Source organism: Syngnathus typhle, linkage group LG3 (genome assembly GCF_033458585.1).
Source record: "Syngnathus typhle isolate RoL2023-S1 ecotype Sweden linkage group LG3, RoL_Styp_1.0, whole genome shotgun sequence".
NCBI classification, from domain to species: Eukaryota; Metazoa; Chordata; class Actinopteri; order Syngnathiformes; family Syngnathidae; genus Syngnathus; species Syngnathus typhle.
Genome location: NC_083740.1, coordinates 3,446,035 through 3,460,593, shown reverse-complemented (window position 1 = coordinate 3,460,593; position 14,559 = coordinate 3,446,035). Strand labels below are relative to the sequence as shown.

At 43.8% G+C, this 14,559-nt stretch overlaps 1 protein-coding gene across 4 annotated transcripts in view; it reads left to right on the top strand.

Moving 5' to 3' along the window:
• ubn1 (ubinuclein 1) overlaps positions 1 to 14,559 on the top strand; it is a 60,201-nt gene that overhangs the window by 13,973 nt on the left and 31,669 nt on the right. For all 4 annotated transcript variants that reach the window (XM_061273768.1, XM_061273770.1, XM_061273767.1 and 1 more), the window contains exons 3-5: positions 1,439 to 1,562; positions 5,834 to 6,002; positions 6,393 to 6,482. The gene's annotated coding sequence lies outside the window, so the exon portion shown is untranslated. The remainder of the gene's footprint in view (positions 1 to 1,438; positions 1,563 to 5,833; positions 6,003 to 6,392; positions 6,483 to 14,559) is intronic.

The following is a 14,559-nucleotide window of genomic DNA, read 5'->3' as shown; positions in this document are numbered from 1 at the left end:
AACAGTTTCTAAATATTTTTTGTCCAATCATGAGTGGGAGGGTGAACCGTGATCAGTCATAAATTTTGGAAACTGAATACAACCAGATTTGGAGAACCACTCTCATATCTGTCAGACAATTTGGAATGGAATCGCATTTAAGATAGAAATTATATTTGTATAATATTTATAGTAGAATAATAGAATATATGATATAATTTGTGGTTTGTTGTCGTAAAAGCATTGCTAATAGCCTAAATGATTAAAAACAAATATTTCTATTACGATTAATAAACTACTATGTTGAAGATTTTGTTTTTTTTTCTAAAATTAGGTGTGGTCTAATAAAGTTATTAAGCACTGCAAATGGAGTGAAGACAGAAGACATTTGCTACCCTTGCCGCCACTCCATTAGGCTGGAAGTGGAGGCGCAGGAGTGTGAGCTGTATCGGGGTCAGGTTGGGAAATACAAAAGCTTCCAGGCACTCAGCACGTAATTGAAAATCTATTTGGCTCAACGCGTAGAGAGCGGACCAACGAGTTAAGAACAAGAAGGAGCGGAAGACAGAAGCGAAGGGAGTTAATGCTGGTCAGGTGCTTTGAGTGTAGGAGGTAAAAAGATAATGGAGGAAGACTGGACATGATGTAGAAGTTCAAGTCCCGGGAGGACGGTGGCGTGCGTGGCTGTTGCCCTAAAAACGCTGGCAGCTGAGAAAGTCTTAATATTTCTGACCGACAAATGACCCCCACATGTCTCTCGGGGTCCTCGGTTTACGACGTTTCAAGGTCGACTCCTAATGAGCTAGTTCGAAGAGTGTGGTAGAGCTCCCTCTAGTGCTATACGGAAAAATCGCTGCTTAAGCACAGTTCAGTTGTATTTAACTTTGTAGTCGAAAACCGAACTTTCAATCAAAATATATTTACATTTAGTCTTGAATTAATGTTTGGAAAAAAACGAGGTGCAATATATTTTATTGGAAACATTCAATGCAGAATTTTATTTTCGTATCTCAAAGTGAATGTTAATGTTCAACCTATGCAGAATGCTAGTATTTTTTTCCGCCACATTTTCCCTCAAATATTTGCTAATTTTCTACTTGTACAACCTCAATCCTTGAGTATTGGAATATATTAAGCTATCATCACATCTGCCTCAGAGTTCAGCACGTTTGGGTTTGAACCTATTTTGGTCTAAATTATTCCTGGGTGCATTTGGTCATTTGTCCATATGTGCCCTGCAATCTGGTCACCAGAGTGCACCTTGCCTCTCGCCCTTCGTGAGCTGGCATAGGCCCGACTGGCAATATTTGTACCCCAAAAAGTTGTCTAAGGGTTGCAGGTTATTGTGAGCAATGGCTGTGATTGATTATATAAACACGTTGACACTCAATGAGGCCGCGTGTGTGTTTTACAACTAATCCATGAAGAATCCTCTTCCTCTGCTTCCTCTTCCTCCCAGGATGTCCGGGTCACATCAAAGGGGGAGCGGCGACCTTTGAACCAGCGACCCCAGCTTTTATGAGGCAATATGGCGAGAATCCATTAGCTACAGCGACAACAAAAACACGGGGACCTCTGGACAGGTGAAGCCAAGTCATTAGGCATTAATGATTTTTGTTGCATTGGCACAACTACGCATTAAAACTATACTTAAAAAGATATCAGTTCATCGGTGCAAAGAACATGGTGGGAAATATGGACTTGGCCCATCATGTTTTGTTTTTTAAACAGTCTCCAGTGCAGTAAAATTCAAAAGTCCAAAAAGAACAAGCGAGTAAGAACCTGCAAGTCAGTCGTTACCTTCTGGGTCATTTGTGCAACCAACTTGAGACGTAATGCCTTGAGCTGAGTAGGTTGTTTGTTGAGGTTGGATAGATTTCAGATTTTAAGTCAATGAGACTTGTTAGAAAACTTTTGCGACCTGATAACCTGTATTTAAAAAAAAAAAAGGGCTGATTCATAAAGTTTCTAATTAGCTCAGTGACCCAACTGGATACAATTGTATGAATAAAAAGGATTTGTTTTTGCTGAGCATAATATACTAACATCTTTTTTTGGGGGTATCTCCAAATGTGCTCAGAATAAATTTTTGTTTTCATAGCTAATGACAAAAAAAGTCATGTTTCCCCTCTAACGGGTGGTGTTGGTTGTTGTGTGTGTGTGTGTGTGCGTGTGCACGCCAGTGCATGTAAATGGGGGCCCTTGGTTGCATTTGAAGTAGCCCCTCTAGCCCTACGCTCAGTTTTTTGTCTTTGTCCCTCCCTCATGAGTAACTTATCTAAACTGTCTCGCCTGGGCAGCTTCGCGCGGAGCCTCTCGTTTAGTATTCCACCGCACACCTCTGAGAAGCCATTAGCATAAAAACACACACATTCACATGCAGATTGGTGGCTCTTAGCCTCTTAGCCGCGTGGCTAATGGCGCTAGCCACTTAATTAAGGTCACTTATGGATAAACTCTCTTAGCACGGGCGCTAATAACTAGTGGCCAGACAATGGCGTGAGTGTGTCTGTGTGCGTGTGCGCGCGTTTATGTTGAAGCCTGACCTGCAGCCTCCATTATCTGCCGGTTATTGAGTGGTTTGTTTTGCAGAGGGCCTCGTCAAGGTGCTATCATTTCATATGGACAACGGTGTGTGTGTGTGTGTGGTCTCATCAGAGATAAAGTATCCGTGGTTGTCTGTGAAGCGAAAGCCATGTGGAAAGCGAATATCCGGCACCTCCTTAATTTATAGCCCCTCGCTTTCCTCCCCGTCTCCTTCGCTCATTTGCTCCCGTCCTCCCTTCCGGTGCCTCTCAGGTCGTCTTGTCTAGAAACAATTAGTTCCCCCCGCCCCCCACCCTCCTCCTCCTCAAGCTCACTTTACGCCGAGGTGTGTTTGTGCGTTGCATATGTGATGAACATTGTATCGCCTCCCAAGATTCTAAAGTCCAGGTGACCTTTCACCTTTGACAGTGTATTTGTAAGGGTATGTTTAAATGAGGAAAAGTTGGCAGGATTTACAGTATCGAAATTATGCTTTGGGTGGCAAAATAATATAATTATGTCAAATGACCAGTGAGGAAAAAAAAAAAAAGATTGCATTTGACAAACTTTACTAGCTTTATATTCAGTTGTGGTAGTCATAATTAGTATTGTGTGTGTGTGTGTGTGTGTGTGTGTGCATGTATGCACGTACATTACGCTTGTACTTGGAAATCAAAATAATCATTTTTGCGACACTTTTTGTTGTAGATTTAGTGTGACAAACATTTTGATCAATTACAAGCTCATCATTTTTCAACAAAATTTGGTTTTTTTTTGTAAAGTATATTGTATTTTTATTTTTTTTTAAAGATACCTCCCTCCCTCCGTCCGTCCCAGGTGAACACAAGTAATTGTGTGTCCAGTGGGACATCAAGCAACAGCTGTTTCTTTCTCTTTCCTCCACTCACTCCAACTTTTCACACACAGACAAAGATGTCTGCCAATTTCCATTAAAACATCCAACACAGGAACACAATAAATCAGCCACAGCTTTCATCCGCCACATAAAAAGCCAAACAGGAGTCAATGAAGTTGATAGAAAACTACACTTCTGACGTGCGGTCGGTCTCACTGCAACACAGCGCACTGACACAATAATGTCATCTTTGGAAAAACCCGTTGACAAAACCCCGATTGTTAGTAGGGGATTGATGAGATGGATGGCTGTTTTTTTTTCTTTTTTGGGGGTGGGGGTTGACAGCAGCAGAAGATGCACGGAAGGATAAAAGATGGATTAAGGTTGCGCTTCAGATTGGCAGGGAGCGCTGCCTGCGCGCCTTTAACGCTAAGCTGGGAGATGCGCAACTTTATTTGTCGCAACAGCTTCGACGCTCCTCACCGTCTCAAGCCTTTGGTCGCAAATGTGAGCGAGAGAATGGAAAGCCCTTTCACGTGCGATAATGACAGCTGTAATGTCTGCTCTCGCCTTCCACTTGCATTTTTGTGTATCTGACACATTTGAAAAGCTTGTTGTGGTTACGCGGCAACCTATCAGAGAGGGATAATCTTCGACGAGTGTCTGTGATGACGATGAAATGTTCTATGACAAGTGCGAGAGTTGGAATTTCCACCGTTTGAACAGTTTGACACATTTGTTAGCGTGCTACTTTTGAGTGAATGAGGCTTTTGTCACCGTGAGATGGAACTCTCTGGCGCCGCGGCCGTTTGTACAGTTCCATGTGTTTTCACAGAGTGTATGTGTTACGCTTGGACGGCCGTCACAGGCTCATGCACTCGCTGTCATCCATGATGGTGCGTACAGTATGTTTACACACGGGCCCCGCTAGAGTGTGTGTGTGTACTCGTCACGAGCCTGCAGTCTGGAGACATGCCCCGGCCCGACACTCAAGCAGTGGGGTGGCCCGGCGTCCCACAGGGCCCGTGGCTCCAAGCCTGACCCGGAGAATGTTCCAGATCTCTGAAGAAGCGCCATCCGTTTGTGAACGGCTGTTTGTGTGCGTGTCACTGATTAGCCGGCAAGAGCCTTAATGATGTTCCCAGAGCAGGTAGTCAGCTGAGAAGGGGGGGGGGGGGGACTCGCAAAGGGCTTTAAACACGATAATGAATTGATAACTTTTGTTCTTGCTTTTATTTGTTGCTTGTATAAAAATGTGAATGCTAAATTGCGACATTGGCATGCACGTTTACTAGTCAGCGGTGCTCGAAATATATATTATATATATATAAAATTTATATATATATATATAAAGTATAATGTTTACTCTAAAGCAGGGGTCACCAAACTACAGCCCGCGGGCCGGATACGGCACAACAGAAGTCAAAGTCAAAGTCAAAGTCAGCTTTATTGTCAATCTCCCCACATGTCACAACACACAAAGAGACCGAAATTACGTTTTTCTCTATCCCACGGTGACGAGACACATAACACGATAGACATACATGTACGCGACACAATATAAAAACAAGAAGGCAAAAATTCTACCAATCAATAGTAAGAGTGATGAATAAATAATAAATAAACAGATAAACAGAAAGTTAATGTTCCATGTTTTTTTTTCTATGAAGAACCCAGAGAGGGTTATTTAGTTATTATTTATTTCCTGTTTTTTCTGTGAAGAACTCAGAGAGGGTTATTTAGTTATTATTTATTTCATTAATAGTGTTATTATTTGTTTACTGACTTTTTTCCTGTAAAGAACCTGGAAAGGGTTATTAAATAACCGTTATTTGGTTACGTGTGGCTTTCTGGAAAACAATAAATTTTTTAAGCTCCCCTACGATCGTCACACTTTTTCTGTTACAAACTGACACCGGCCCCCCCATCAGAGAAAAGAAAGGTTATGTGGCCCTCACAGGAAAAAGTTTGGGGACCCCTGCTCTAAAGCAAAGGGTGTCAAACTCATTTTCCTTCGGAGGGCCATAATGACTCACAACGCTTTATATTCTATATCGTATAAGCTACACAGCAAACTGATGAATTAACTAGCTTTGAGACTAGTAAAAAAGATTTTAAAAAGATAAATGATAGTACAAAAATGCTAGCAATATCTATAGGTTTAAAAAGTGTCGACAATTAGCAATTCGATCCGCAATTTGTCATAAAATGACGCGACGAGCCGTATCCGGCCTTGAGTTTGACACCTATGCACTAAAGCTTTTACTAGTATCAACCACCTGATTTGACAACCTTGATCAAAGTGCAAAGATGTAAACATAGGCAGTTTTCTTCCACCCCATGTTCCCTCTTGAAGCGGAAATCCTCGCGGGCACTCTAATCCGTCCGCGCTCTGCTCTGCGTGCGTGTTGACATGTTTGCGCGGCTTTGTATCGGCGCCTACATGCGTGATGGCGTTTATGTGCCTCGCAGGGTCCCACGGTAGCTGCTCTCCACACGCCTGCTCGGGCGATAGCATTGTCTGCGTGTCCAAAGACCTGCCGGCTGCCCTATTCCGCCACATCTTTATCATGCTAATACAGCCAGAGACGGAAGCAAGGAGGCGGGAGAGGGGAACGATAGCTCCGCAAATAGAGAAGAGGTAATCTTTACTCTCCTCTCTCTTTTCGTCGGCCTTCCTCGCCCCCCCTCGCCCCTCGCCTCCTTCTTCGCTGCCTTTCTTCTTGTGCCCGCACCCTCTTCATCTGCCGCTTCCTTATCTCCCCCCCTCACTTCTTTGATAATCCCTCTGAACATTGTCTTCATAATTACACACAACAATGATTCCCATCCTGGCTGGAGAAATATGCACGGAGAATATTTCGTATTTCACAGAGAGAATTAATAACTCGGGCCTCGTATGGTTCTATCCCCCCCACGTGTGTGTTGTTTTAACTCACGACTGTTACCGACAGTTCTTGTACAACCACCCCCCATGATATCTGCTTCTCTACTTAATAGAAGTCTTTGTGTGCCACTTGCTTTCATGCAGCCGCCGCTACAACACAAAAGGTCAGCGCCCGCCGCCGTCACCTGAACAACCACGACCCACTTGCTCGGGAAGACGCCAGCAAGCGCACAGGTGATTTGAATATTTCAGGACAAGCTTTGTTATGGAAGCAAGATCTGTGCCATTTAAATTCCGCCGCTGTTTTTTTTTTGGCTTTGTTAGTTAATAGTGTACATAAGAGTTTGGGGTTTATTTTAAATCTCTTTGTTTCTTCATTGCTATACGTTCATAGCTTCAGAAGAGCAAAAGTTGTTTGCTTTAGGATGATCTTTTTTTTAAACAAAATTATTGTGCACTAAAATCCTCCATATAGTGTTTAAAAAAAAAAAAAAAATCTAAAACTGATACTAAATCCAAAAACTCAACTAAAATGAAACCCTTTCAAAACGAATCAAATAAAATAACCCAACATAATTAAAACTGACAATTAAAACAAAAACAAATGTAATGAAAAACTATTATAACCCTGTCGGGTATCCATACATATAGGGTTATATAAAAACAGTAATGACTTTGTCCGTCCATCCGTCCATCCGTAATTGTCCTGCTCATTTCAATTGGCAGACATTTACGGCATTATTTTTCAGCTAAACATTAAATCGTTACATTTTCCGCCAACCTACAAACTTTCTACGTGAAAACAAGATTTCTCTTGTCTTTAAAGGGATTTTAAGTAACACTTTTAAACAATTGGAGGTCAAAATCCATATCTGTATTTTTCTCAACACCATGCACAAACCAAGTAACCCACTAATTGCGTTCTAACATTACAAATCAAGCAACCCAATGAATAAAACACAAAATGATTTCATTTGATCCCATTAATTCCTTCTTAAATACAGCGTATTACTACTTTAGAAACCATCATTCCTCGGTGTTAAGGCATTCTTTCCACACTTTCCCTTACAAACGACATACAAGCAGTGCATTTGAATACATTTGCATGCCATCCATCACGGCCTTTTGTTACTTAGAACTCCTCATTATCGCCGCACGAAATAATATCCTGCTCTGCTTCCATCTTGTCTCCTCATTCTCCTCCCCCATGTTTTTTCTCGTCTCGTCTCGCTGCCGGTACCTTTTTGACCCCCCTGCACATCCTTCATGTGAGTCTTTGCCACTCATCCATGGACGCTAATGGGCCTCACCATTGCTGCTGGAACACCCAGACACTGGGAGCGTGTTTGTTTAAAAACATCCAAATGAATACTGAAAGAATAATATTTGTGCAGCATGCTCGCATACATGGCCTGTGTGTGCGTGCATGTGCGTGCGTGCGTGTAGAGATCATTTCACGGTGCGGATTAAAGAGGGTCAGGTATGATATCTTGTTTCCTGTGACCCGCTCATCGCATGGTTTCCCACACTCATCAGTTCACTCTATCACATCCCACTTGCTGACAGTGTCACACACACGCACACACACACACACACACACGGTACCGTGCTGTACCATAAATCCACGTTATCTCCAGATACCTGTGTATGTGTGTCGAAATGTCCTCTGATGTGTGTGTGTGTGTGTAACGTTATATTTCCGTCATGGAAAACACTCCAGACTGTATTTGTTGTGTGCACGTGTGTTTCCTGTAAGTTCTTGCGGGTTACGATAACAACAGGTTCTCCCGTCAACAGCCCATCATGTCAGATTTACAGGGTCCCCCCCCCGCCCCGGTAAACACCAGGTTTTGCCTGGCTGAGATGTTTGAGTCCGAGACAATCTCTCTCGCTCTCTCTCGCTCTCACACACACATTTACACAGTTATGTACATTAAATTAATTAAGTAATCAAAAAATATGTGTGTGTGAGTGTATTAAAATTAAAACCGGACACTGTCAATCAAAACTGTGCACCATTGTCTTCGTGGAGGCAGAATTCAATACAGTCGAAAAACTTTGCATAGAAAACAAACAAAAAACTTCTTCCGTACTTTGGGCAAAGCTGCATCCGAACTTTCTCAAACGTCGGCAGCGATGCGAAACCTCGCGGACGTATCGGGCCGTGCGATGGTGCGCCGCGTTCACGCTGCCGCTGTTTTAGTTCTTATCACGCCTTTTCTCGTTCTTGATCTCATCTTGATAAACCTGCTTAATTCTTATCATAATAGACTATTTCATGCACCGATGCCTCTCCACTCCGGCACGGCGTCGACGAGGTACAATCGGTTTGTTCTGCTCTTAGTTGTCGTCTTGCCTGGCCGCGAAGCGCGCACAATTGTATTACCTCCGCTTTTCTTTTGTTCTTTTATCGGACAAAACTGTCAGCTCACTTCTATCGTCTTTTCGAACGCTCGTACCATCTACGCTAAAAGGGAACATTTGTTCCAGCTGTACTTTTTAAACTCATGCATAGACTAAGATGACTTACTCATAAGTTGCGATTGCATGAGCTGTGGACGGTACGTGCGGGTCCTGTGTGTGTGTGTGTTTTTGCGTGGGTTCGGAAGATGGGAACATGTCATGATGTGTCATGTTAGTCACTGCCCTTCTGACAGCTCATGTCAATAGGCTGCTGATACAGCTGTCATCATGTCGCGGTGTGAATGAGCTTGGCTCGACTGTTCACGTCTATATGTTTGTGTTTGTCTTCTAGCGCGAGTGTGTGTGTGTGCGTGCGTGTGTGTGTAGTGCGTATCGTCCCAGACGGAAGCCCAGAGGACAGATGGCGGGTTCAGACGCAGACTGACACAGCGTAACCAAGTGATTACACACTCAATGACTCCCCCTGAAGAGAGCGAAAGGGAGGGAAGGAGGGGGAGGGGCCGAGAGGTGGTGCGCGAGAGAATCTGGGACTCTTTAGACGGGGGATAGGCGAGAGGTTTTAACCGATCAATTATTGGAACGTGCGGGATATTGATGGAGTGGGGAGGAAATAGCAAAGTAAACATGACAAGCGCAAAGAGAGCGAAAAGGTCATATCGAGGAACACCCAATTACACGATAGCCAATTACAGCGGGGCCTCGGCGCAATCGGAAGAAGTGGCCGACATTAACACCTGGCGTGAAATGGTATTTGTTTCTGACAGTCAGTTTAAGCCGATCTTAGATTTCGTCCAATCAGATTTCAGCTTCTTTATGTTGCCATGTTCATGTAATGTGTGTGAGCGAGTGCTGTCAAACCTCCGCCTGCTGTTTACGGCTTTTAGCCGGACCAAACTACGACTCGGGTCAAGCGGGATCATGGGAAACGCTTCCTGTGGCCCTTCTCACCTTTTTCATCTCGGAGCGTCTCAAAAACATCCCAGACCTTGCGCTCGGTGCCCTTCTCCTCCACCTTATTTCTTCTGCACACACACACACATTGTGGAAAGTCATTGTGACGATTTTGGTCGACTTTTCGTAAATTCCACTTCCAGTTGATTCTTATGACGAAATAAAAGTCATTTGTTTCTGGCAATGGACTAGAAAAGCTTAAGGATTTATTAGTCAGTAGACCATTTATTGTAAAATGGTACCAGTCATCAAGTCGTTATAAAGTATTACATAATAAATCAATAAAGATACTCTCCGCTATCCTATTTTAAACTCGTCATAAGAATGTCCTTTTGTCAACGTGGGCGCCTCATTTCTCCGTTCTAGCACTACAAAAACAGATCGTTGGTGTTTAATAGATTTTGCTGCAACACTCTTGGGGAGGATGATGAGAGAGAGAGAGAGAGAGAGTCAGAGAAAGAGAGAGAGAGTCAGAGAAAGAGAGCCAGAGAGAGCAAGAGTCAGCAAGAGTCAGAGAGAGAGTCAGCGAGAGACGGAGAGTCAGAGAGCGAGAGAGAGAGAGAGAGAGATCAATTTATCTGCTGCCTAACTGCTCGAGTCTCACCTCCACAAACTCATTTTAGTATCTCCTCTCCAATCTGAAAAGCTATCATCTCTCTAATCTTGGCCTTTCATTTTGCCGGAGGGAGGGGGCGGGGAGAAGGGGTGAGGGCGGGGTGGGGGTCTCACATCAATCCCCGATCTCGGAGATGATCTGTTAGCCCGGCGTAAATGTTTATAACACGAGGCCAATCTCCAGGGTTTATCCATCAATGCACATCCAGTCACACACTCGCCCCCCCCCCCCCCCTTTTTATTTTCAATGTCTTCTCCTCCCGCTCGGTCTCTCTCCAGGGCATTTACAGGGATGTGGAAGCTGTTATTGGACAGGTCAGTGGAGTGGAACTGTCAGATAATAGGCCAGTTACCGCGGCAGCACATGAATGAGGGATGGAGACGGAGGCGGCGGGAGCACTCCGCTCACTCCTTAATCAGGAGGCAAACGGGGAAATCTGGAGAGTTTAGACTCCCCGGATGAAATGGATCGAGAGGTGGGGGTGATAACATGGGATGGGAAAGGGGTGGGGTTAGGGCCGGGTCGGCAGGGTGAAAGGTAAGCTAACAAGACAATGTGATGCTGGGTGGATGGAGGGATGGTCTACATTCAAAATGGCTGCTTCGGCCATTGAGTGACGCTCCTGATTGAAAGTCCGTCTCCGTCGTGTCACTCTGAAGGCTGTTTGGCGGGTCGTGGGGGGGGTGGGGGGGGGATCGGAAGGGTATTAGGAAAAGATGTTTTTCCTCGATGCACACAAGACTCGGCGTGCTATTGTAGCAATCACAGATTCTTTTGATGTCTGCACTTGAATGAAGTTCTCAGCAGGGGCTGTTCTTCAAACTGCTAATCTCACAAAGGTGGTAAAGAGGGAGAAGGAAAGGAAGGGAGCGGGAAGAGAGGAGGAGTGAGAGAAGGAACAGAGCAAAAGAAGAGGCCACAAATTGGAAAATGAACGAGAAGGGAAAGTGATAAGAACTCCTGCTTTTGAACTTGAAGAGCTTAATTTGAAATGTCAGGGCTACTCCTCTTCCTCCTCTTCCTCACCTTCCTGCTCTTGTCCCCCCCCACCTACCCTTAACTCCCCCTTTCCCCTCCTCTCTCAACAGTCCCTGCCGTACGGTCGTGAGGATTAAAATAATTAAACAGGCTCTGTTTTAATTAAGACAATAAAGCCGCCGGTCTCCGGGTGAGCCCGGAGAGAGATGGCAGCGAGGCCGGCGGGCGGCAGAGGGCAGCTTGATAAAGAGCTCTAACGAGAGAGGCGGGATGATAGGTGCTGTGGAGGGACACACTTGATTGACTTATCCGTCTGCTCTACCACTGGACTGCCTTGCTAGCAAATACAACAAAACCTCAACGAGGTTTGGGAAATGTTCTGTTGCACGAATCAGTTCAGTAATGTCACTTCGAGTTATCGTAATATATCGTAATATTTTCCATGCGCCGCTATTGTGGGATCAAAATGAAAGCGGCAAAATCCACCTGTTTTTAATCCATAACCGGGTACGGCTTTATGTCCCCGCTAGCCTACTAATGAAATATTTATTTATTTCCCCCAAGCAAAGGCGGCGAGTGCGAAGAAACCCAAATGAAATGTCATATCTCATTCCGCGTTCCCGCCAGGCGGGGCATCGTTGGTGCAAGAGGAGGAGGTGGAAAGTGAATGTGTGTGTGTGTGTGTGTGTGCACGTGTGTTTTGGAGTTGCTACTCAATTATATCAGACGGAGAATTCCGAGGGGAGTGATTAGGGGAGGACAAAGACGATGGGGGGGCAGAGTTTGGTGTGTGTGTGTGGGGGGGGGGGGGGGCAAGTTGCATCATCTGATGTGGGAACTCACACACAAACACACACACACACACACAGTGAAGTGGAAGAAAACCACCTGTAATGAAGTTAAGCTCCTCTGTATTAGAGGCTATTTTAATTAGCAAAGCAAATGAGCAAATCATGTGAAATTTATTTCTCCTGCAATCCGACCGAATCTACCCGTTGCCCGTTGTGGGTGTGGACAGAGCCAACTTGATTGGACTCTCCTGAAACCGGGATCCTTTTTCTCACGACCCTCTGCGGCCATGTCGCAGGTGCAAAAACAAAGCAATAAACAAACAAAGTGTGAAAACAAACGCAAGCTAATGACAGCACAGCTGCACGGCGCTCGCTCGGCAGGGTTCTCTCCATTAGGACTAAAAGGCGTCTTTATGACTTTGCCTTACGGACTTAATTCACCGCTAAGTGAGCAAAGGTGCGTCTTTAACACGTTGACACAATATGGCTGAAGTCAATTCTCCGTCTGCCACCGTTGCCGCTTGAGAATGCGTTTGAAGGTTAATATGCTTTTGAGCCTTTGTTGGTGTTAGCCTAAAAGCATATTTGCCCGCCCAAAGTCGTTTGTAATTTACCGGCACAATAATAAAATAATATCAATTTGCAAGTGTGAAAAAAAAAAAAAAGACCTTTTCTTTAAGAATATTCGTAAAGGTCGTCGTAAAGGTTGAATCAAGGCTGCTGAACAGAGAATAAAAACCTGCAGAAATGACTTGGACAATAATGCTATTAGGCTAAGATTTTTTTTTTTTTTACTCTTTTATACTGGCTAAAATTTAAAAGATGAGCACACTTAAAATTTCACAAAATTACATATTCTGCACTGCTTCTCTAAAAATGTTTGGAAGTAAACTCTTCATTCAACCTTTGCAATGGTAATAGTATTTCAGTTTGGCTGCCACAATAAAATCCCGAGGTTACATATGGGGCCGAAATGTCAGGCTGAAATTAATTTTGTGGGTGAGAATATTGCAGGCCGCAGGCGGAAAATAAGACTGTGGCACAAACAATAGTCATTGACGAAATCCCGTCATCCTCTTGTGTGTGCCCGCTTAAAAGTGAGGGAAACATTTGTTGAGTTGAAAGCGCCCGTTTTTCGGGTTCCTAATGTTTCTGCAGAAATTCCTTCTCTTTATTTTTCATTTGACCTCGCGATATGAAAATTGACAGGCACGTGCAGCCCCCCGGGGTGCACAAAAAAAGTCCATGCTAGCCATATTTTAAAATGAGCAGGAATAGTTCATTTTTTTTCAAAATTATTCTTTATAATTGTGAGCAATATACGTATGTTTCATCTTTAATATGTTTCTTTGCAGGGGACCACTGACTATACTTAAAAAAAAAAAAAAAAAAGTTGTGCTTTGTTGCAATGTCAGTGCTAAGTGAATATTTTTAATAATTGCAAACGGTATAAAGATGCTACGATAGAAACAATTACAAATAACAGCTGAGTTAAAAAGCTTTTTGTGGGACCCTGCGCTGTTATTTTCATCCCGTTTATTTTCAAAATTGGTTCACGAGTTTGAAGAAAAGAAAAGAAAAGAAATTAAAAGAAATTAAAAGAAATTAAAAGAAATTAAAAGAAATTAAAAGAAATTAAAAGAAATTAAAAGAAATTAAAAGAAATTAAAAGAAATTAAAAGAAATTAAAAGAAATTAAAAGAAATTAAAAGAAAACAAAACAAAACAAAACAAAACAAAATGGCGGCGGTCGGAAGAGGCAAAACAGAAGGCCGCGGCCGGGCGGCTCTGCGGAAGCGCCACTAATGGCGGCGCGCACGTGGGAGTGTTTAATGGCGAGTGGAGTCATTTGCGCTTTTTAATGATGATTAGAGGAGGAAATTGGCTCAGATTTACAGTGTCACTCTGCGTTTAGACAGAGGGCGGATAGAATAAGGTTTCTAAATTGTGTGTGCGCGCGCCCCCGAGTGAGACCGACCGACAGACATGTCCCCCCCCCCCCCCCGCACCCCAACTCCTCTCAGTCAGCCCCCACCCATCCACCCACCCACCCACAGCACCCATCCACCCACACCTCCACTCGCAGAGGAAATGTATCACTTAAAGCGACTGCAGCTCAGCTCATGCAACCTAATGAATCCGCACTCAATTTTACGCCTAGCTGCCCTTCCAACTGACACGCACACACTAAAATAACTTTAGCTGCTTTATAATGTGAATGGGCAAATTGGAAAAGTTAGATTTTTGGGGGGGGCAGGTTTTCCGTCTTCGCATCGACCGTTTAGTGTCTTAGCTCACCTTTTTGGAATCATTGCATTCTTTACTTAAGTTACAACTGATGTGCTCTCCTTAGCACATTTGCAGTAAAGAACATTTCAATTTTTGCTGTATTTCAAAAGGCAGAAAAAAATGGAATTCGAATTGAATACTTGTTATTTCCAGCAAAGCAAAAGATTTAGAGAAAATTCCAGAATTGCGGCTTCTGGTCATGCCTTCTAGTGGCAGCTGCGACCAACGTGAAAGACGTAGAGAACCAATTGACATTTTCAAC